Source organism: Haliaeetus leucocephalus, unplaced genomic scaffold (genome assembly GCF_000737465.1).
Source record: "Haliaeetus leucocephalus isolate CR32 unplaced genomic scaffold, Haliaeetus_leucocephalus-4.0 Scaffold13, whole genome shotgun sequence".
NCBI lineage: Eukaryota > Metazoa > Chordata > Aves > Accipitriformes > Accipitridae > Haliaeetus > Haliaeetus leucocephalus.
The window spans coordinates 2,721,889-2,728,348 of NW_010972449.1; the positions used below are offsets into that span (position 1 = coordinate 2,721,889).

The following is a 6,460-nucleotide window of genomic DNA, read 5'->3' on the forward strand; positions in this document are numbered from 1 at the left end:
CCCCGCCGCTCGCCGGTGCCGGTGCTCGCCTTTAAGGAAGCGGCGCGGAGCAGGCGGCCCTCCCCCCGGGCTCCCCTCCCAGCCACTGGGGCTCCAAAGCGGCTCTGTCTTCCCGTAGGGCCCCGTCCCCCTTCGGAGGAGGAGCCAGGGCAGGAGAACCGAAAAGGAAGAGAAACGGGAGGGGACCGGAACACGGCGACAACGGTGGCTCGGCCCGGGGAGGAGGGGGCTGGACCTCCGGGGCTCCGCGGGAGAAGGAAGGGGTCTGGCCGGGGGGGGGCATCCAGGGCCTGCCGGGCTGGGGGTCGGACGCTCCCGGGGAACAAGGAGGTCCCTTCATCCCCGCTCGGCTTCCCAAGGAGCCACCGGGCAAGGCAACGGGAGAAAGCGACTGTGCCGGGGAGCGAGACCCCGGCGCGGATGCGGTTGCGCTTTCCCGGTGACGGGCGTCCTGGTGCGGCGTTAACACCGTAGAATCACAGAATCATTTAGGCAAGATCATCGAGTCCAACCATCAGCCATGCTCACTAAACCATGTTCTGAAATCTGACCGACAGACACAGTTTCGGCCAAAGCAAGAAAGTGCCCTGCAGCCTCATAAAGTGCTCCCGAAACGCTCGGATAAATTGCTCCATAATCCCAGCAAGATGCTCAGGAAGTTGTACGAGAACAGATTTACATCGTCAAAAAGCCAGCTCACGGGTCAGATTAAAACAAAAAAAAAAAAAAAAAAAAAAAGAATTGATTCTACTCAGTTCAACTTTCCAGGACAGCTGAGAAAAACATTTATACACTGTCACACCCTTCACGTATTTTGATGTTGTTGAAATTTCACCGCTTTTAACATTTTCTGACCATCTTTGTCACGTGCATTGGGCCACTCTACAAGAAATTTTTTCATAATTGCGTATTTGCTCAAATAAAACTCCAAACATCAGAACACGGGAGCAAGAACGACGAGTAAGAGACCAAGCAACCAGAGATTGTTTCATTCTTCCAAAGTTGGATTAAAAAAAATAATCAGAGATTTTTTCCATTATTAGCTCTTTCCTGAACTTGATGCACACCTCTTACCATAATACTAAATGTCTGTCTCCTCTGGGCCAAGGAAAGCAACTTCTGTATTGTACTGCCAAAATAGTATCCAGTATCCTCTGTTCCATAAATATGAGCAGTTTTTAATATCAATAGGAAAGACTGTTGTTCCTACCTCTGAGAATCAAGATCCTAAACCTATACTCAAGCACTTCCCCACTGTATTAAGCTGTTTTTAAAAACTGTGGCCCATGACGATAAGCTGAGGTTCGAACAGAACAGAACTGTGTATTAATCTGTCATCTGTATTATCAGATGTCACTACAGCTCACTTCCCTTTAATGGTTCACGGTGTTTTACCTGGTGCACGTCACTCCAACAAACACTGCTTTTTGCTTACACAAACCAGAACAAACTATGGAAGCAAAGGACAGCTATGAGAAGTTCCTCTCTCTAGAGGAAAACTCTTGTTCATCTGGCCACTCTGTTCATCCGAACTCACTCTTTGGCCAAGGTTGCCCATAGTAACTCTGGTACTGTATCAACACTGCCTGGTGCCCAGGTGAGAGGAGGCAAATTGCCTCTAGTCAGCATATGAATGGCGTGCTATGCATGGAGATCCCAATCAGGAAATGTTCTGTGACAGCAAGGATTTGAAACAATAAGCTTCCATCCATCTGATAAATATCTACCCATCTCCCTCCAAGCCCTCTGCTTTACCTCATCTAATTAAATGAAAGCTGATCCTCACTGGTATTCACAGTAGGAGACACACTAAGGCGTTAATCAGCTCAAGCTCTTAGCTACATAATGTCTCTAAGAAAATTACAGGAAGAAAAGATCTATGCTAAAGAAACAATAGTTTTGTCTTTTCCTGTGGAAAAACTTAAGGGACACTCGACTTCAACCAGATTCATTTTTTTCCCCCCATTCTTTTATGAAGCTTGAACAAAGCAAAACCATATAGGAGTATACTCTTCTTAATTCAATCAAAAACTATGCACACTTCTATGACGATACCGATATGTACCTCTGGAACAGAGAGAGATTCCCTGCTTGCATAACATGATGATGATTACCTATTTCATACCTCTGTCTTCCGCTCAGAAGCAGGGGAATCTGCCTTACACACAAAGCTGTCAGGTGGAAGATGGTGTGTGTTCGCACATAAACACGAGGTTGGTACCGTGGAATCAGAACTTCATAGCAGCAGGCTCTGCAGGGAGGGGACGTGCAGCAGTTTCCTGTTCTATATTACCCTTTCAAAGCCTGTTCAATCGCACTTGGTCTCTTTTTTGCCTAGGCAAAGGCTTATTCTGCTCTAAAAAACAAGCCGAAACCCCTCTTTTCCACACTCCTAAGAGTGCTTCCAGGGATGCAAAAAACAGAATAATGGAAAATGATAGGTCAGCAAGAAAGACACTGCTTTCCAATAAAAAGGAACAACGCAGCTCTTATTTTTCTTGAATCCTTCATTGTTTGGAATATTTCTTGCAACGTCTGAACACAGTTTCTCTTTTTCCTTGTAACTGTCAAGCTTCCTTTCCCTCCCACAGAAGCATTCAACAGAACTTAAGCACATCAGAAGGACTAGGAAACCTTGTTAGTGTCTCCTACTGGTATCTGCTGCATTTGGAGCCCTGCTTATCAGTTTTAAATACTTTGTGCGATTCCCCGCTGCAAAAAACAAATCCTTTAGAGCTGTTTCATCAAAAGCAATACTCGGACCTTCACCAAATAGCCATCAAATAATAACAAACCAGCATATCAGTATGATGAAAGAAAGCAAATTTAATAAGGGAATTACCCAATTTCATACCTAAAAGTACAAACAGTAACAAAAAATCCATTTGTTTTCGAGTATCAAAACTGAACTGACATCACCTTTTAAAATAAATACTCCATGAACACTTACCAGTTCTTTTTTAATCGAAACATAAAACCTGTTTGAAATAAGCTTCAGCAGGAAAAGAATATACAGAAGACAGATTTACAGACAAATTCCTCGGGAGCTATCACTGCCTAAACTGTTAGCATCTGGACTGTCTGGATCATATCTGATTTGGGTCACTAGTGAAAATGAATTTAGGGATTCCAGCCTAGTCCCCCACAGGCATGTGGCCAAACCACTCACAAACTGGCAGTGTGCTCAGGAATGCAAAGAAATGGGATGCTAAAGGTCAGACTGAAGCATCTCCTACACAATCCTACAATCCTAGAATTTTTAACTCCTTGCCTTCAGAAATGGCACTGAAGCAGGCACTCACCTGGCTGTTTGGAAGAATACCACATATACTTTAAACTGTCTAACATGGAGTTGTACAATATACTTAGTATTTCAAAGGAGATACAGCAGTTACAGGAAATTATGAAGCATTTCTTACTTCAATGCTGCAATGAATATTTGACCTATGAATCCGATATACCTACTGCAATTCTACAATAATTTCTGAACTCCTTGGAATCCAGAAGGAAAAGGCAAAAATCCCTCAGGATCACCAAGAGCCATTACAGACCTAGGTGTTACCTACAAAAAAAAGGTCTTGCTATATATTCACAAAGAAAACTCGTAAATTTTTATTAACTAGGTATTAATTCCGTCTCAGCTTCCTTGTAAAGTATGTAAAGCATGAAGGCATAGAGGAAGTAACTGAAGTGCCGACAGTAGCACAGACTGAGCAGCTAGTGAGAAGATAAACCCTACAACTACTGCACAAGCTGTACCCGTAGCTAGAACTGCTAGGACAAAAAAACCCCAACAACTCAGCACTGAATGTTTTTTGAGTTTTATGATATGTCATTTTAGTCCTGCCTATTTTGATTTCTGTATTTAACTCTGTAAATTGCATAATGTGCTTAATTTGCTACCTTGCAACGCAAGGTGGGGAAAAGAGAAAATGCATTGCGCTAAGCAGAGCTACAGCTCCATCAATTACTGCAGATGCATGCTTTATGCTCTCTCAGGAGTGCAAGTGGACAGTAGGTTGAAGATGAGTCTGCATCATGCCTTGGCAGTGCTGAAGGCCAACAGCATAGAGGAGCACAAGCCAAGGGAAGGTCATTCCATTTTACTTTGTGCATGTGAGACCGGATCTGGAATACTGTGTCCAGTTTTCTTAGGATCAGAAAAGATGTTGATAGACTTGAGCACGTGCAGTGAAGGGCCAGCAGCATGGTCAAAGGGTTGCAGCACATGGCCTTTGAGAATGGGCTAAGGGTATTGAGCTTGTTTAGCCCGGAGAAGACTTAGGAGGGACCTAACAACAGCCTTCCAACTTCCAAGAAGAGGTTACTGAGAAGATGGAATCAGGCTCTTTACTGAGGGAGATGGAGAGGTAACAGCCATCAATTGAAACAGCGACAGTTCTAACTGGATATAAGGAAAATATTTTTCACTACGAAGGTAATTAAACATTGGAACAGGCTGCCCAGGGACACTGTGGAATCTTTGTCCTTGGAAATTTTTAAGACCCAAGTGGACAAAGCCCTGAGTAACCTGGTCCAAATTCAGCGTTGGCCCTGCTTTAAGCAGGAGGGTGGACTACATGACTTCCATCTGAATGATTCATTGCCTACCAAACATTTTTTTATTCAAAATACGTAATACAATCACTTGATTAACTATCCCCTCTACCTCTGATTTGACAAGTATTTAAAAATATAGTGTCAGCCGTACTAAAAGATGGCAGAGACGCCAGCAGTTCCTAATGTATCATTACATTGACTTCAGACAAAATTATAGTTACTTAAGTGACAGAAACTTTAGTTCCATGATTTGTCAAAAATGCATTGGCAGTAGAGGACAAATTAAACATTCCTTTGTTGGAATGAAAGCAAAGGAGCTTTGCCTCAAATGTGCCAGAAGCAAAACTGCCCCAAGTTTCTTACCTCCCACTCACTTGCAAGCTTCACAGGCACCTCTATGCCCCTCTTCTCCAGCTGTTCCAACTTGTAATCTTCATATTTTCTGTATCCTGCATATCCCCCACCTGTAGCAATCAGAACATGGAAGGGGCGCAGGCGGAAGACTTGCCCTAGTGGAGCAGTATGAAGCTTCTTCCTGTCTGTAACAGAAAAAACCCACACTTTGGGATAGAGAACAACTACACACTAAAGAAACAAGTTATTATGTGCAGTGAGGGATGTCAGCTTAGGTGATGAAAACGTGATCAGAAATCTATGAGATAAGCTATGTTTCGATGCTCCTAAGTACTCCAGTTATTGCAGCTTACCAAGTTACTGAAACTCAGCTGACAAGGACTGACTGGTCATCTGTGTTTTTAACCTCATCCCCCTCACCCCTGCCACACATCTCTCCAACATTCTTCCCCCCAAAACATATAAAATGAGCTCCCTGAAAGCACTATCATACTTTCCAACTATGAGATCTTCTATGCTGTTACTATATAGAATCATCAGTTGCTGGTGAACAATCTGTAGTACTGAAGACCTTCAGGCTTTTCAGTCATTAAAGCTTTCATTATAGTTAGGGAATCCCCAAATTGTACTGCTAACTGGAAGAGGGAAGGAAATGATGACCTGCTTTAGTGTAGGTTTGGTAAACAGGATAATAGGCACATTTCTGCTGCAATACAGGTCATCACATGGAAGAAAAAAAAAAAAAAAGACATCTAGTATTATGTCTGTTTCTTACTGAGAACTGCCATGCTCCTCCTGCATAACACAAGCCTTGCATGTCATCTGTGAGATACATGTACACCACATTGGCACTGAGCAACAGGACAGCCACACAGAGCAACCACAGCAGTGGGAAGTATTTCCTTTGCAAAATCTTCAGAGAAAACAAATATGTTCCGGCTTAATGGGCTAAGTATTAGACTGCACTTCTATCTGTGTTACAGTCAAAGTCTGAAGGTTCTCAGCAATGAGCATAAGTCACTCCGGGACAGAGAAAATGCCCACAGAAACTAATTCTGATTGGTGTCATTTCCACAACAATCGTTAACATGGGTGAGCCAGAATCAAAAACAATGGACTACATCTTGTTCCATCAGTGTCAGGCTTAGGGTTTGACTATGAAAGGATGCATTAACAACCAAAAGAATAAACACCAAATCTATTTCTAGGCATGCATAGAGACAAAGCATAATTGCTTCGCAATCTGGGAAGCTTTAGTTCTAAGTAGTAGAGTTGATTAGAAACATTCAGCTATTCTTCATCCATTATGCGGCAAAAAGATGCCCAATAAAAGTCATTCTTGCTCACGTTTTGTTTTACCAAAATAATATTTTTGCTCATTTCTTTCCTACGTATGTGATTTAAAACAATGTTTGAATTATATGTCCTAAAATACATTATAATACGAAAACAGCTTTATTCTTACAGGGAAAAAAAAATAATCTTATTTTCTGGGAAAAAAAACCCCAAAACTCCAATAACAAACAAACAAACAAACTACAGTCAC

At 42.5% G+C, this 6,460-nt stretch overlaps 1 protein-coding gene across 3 annotated transcripts in view; it reads right to left on the bottom strand.

Annotated features, from left to right (window-relative positions):
* PISD (phosphatidylserine decarboxylase) overlaps positions 1 to 5,005 on the bottom strand; it is a 19,339-nt gene extending 14,334 nt beyond the window's left edge. For 2 of the 3 annotated variants that reach the window (XM_010574932.1, XM_010574923.1), the window contains exon 1: positions 4,924 to 5,003. The gene's annotated coding sequence lies outside the window, so the exon portion shown is untranslated. Of the gene's footprint in view, positions 1 to 4,923 lie in introns of all 3 variants that reach the window. The other variant, XM_010574940.1, reaches the window with a different exon arrangement.
* Positions 5,006 to 6,460: the final 1,455 nt, after the last annotated feature.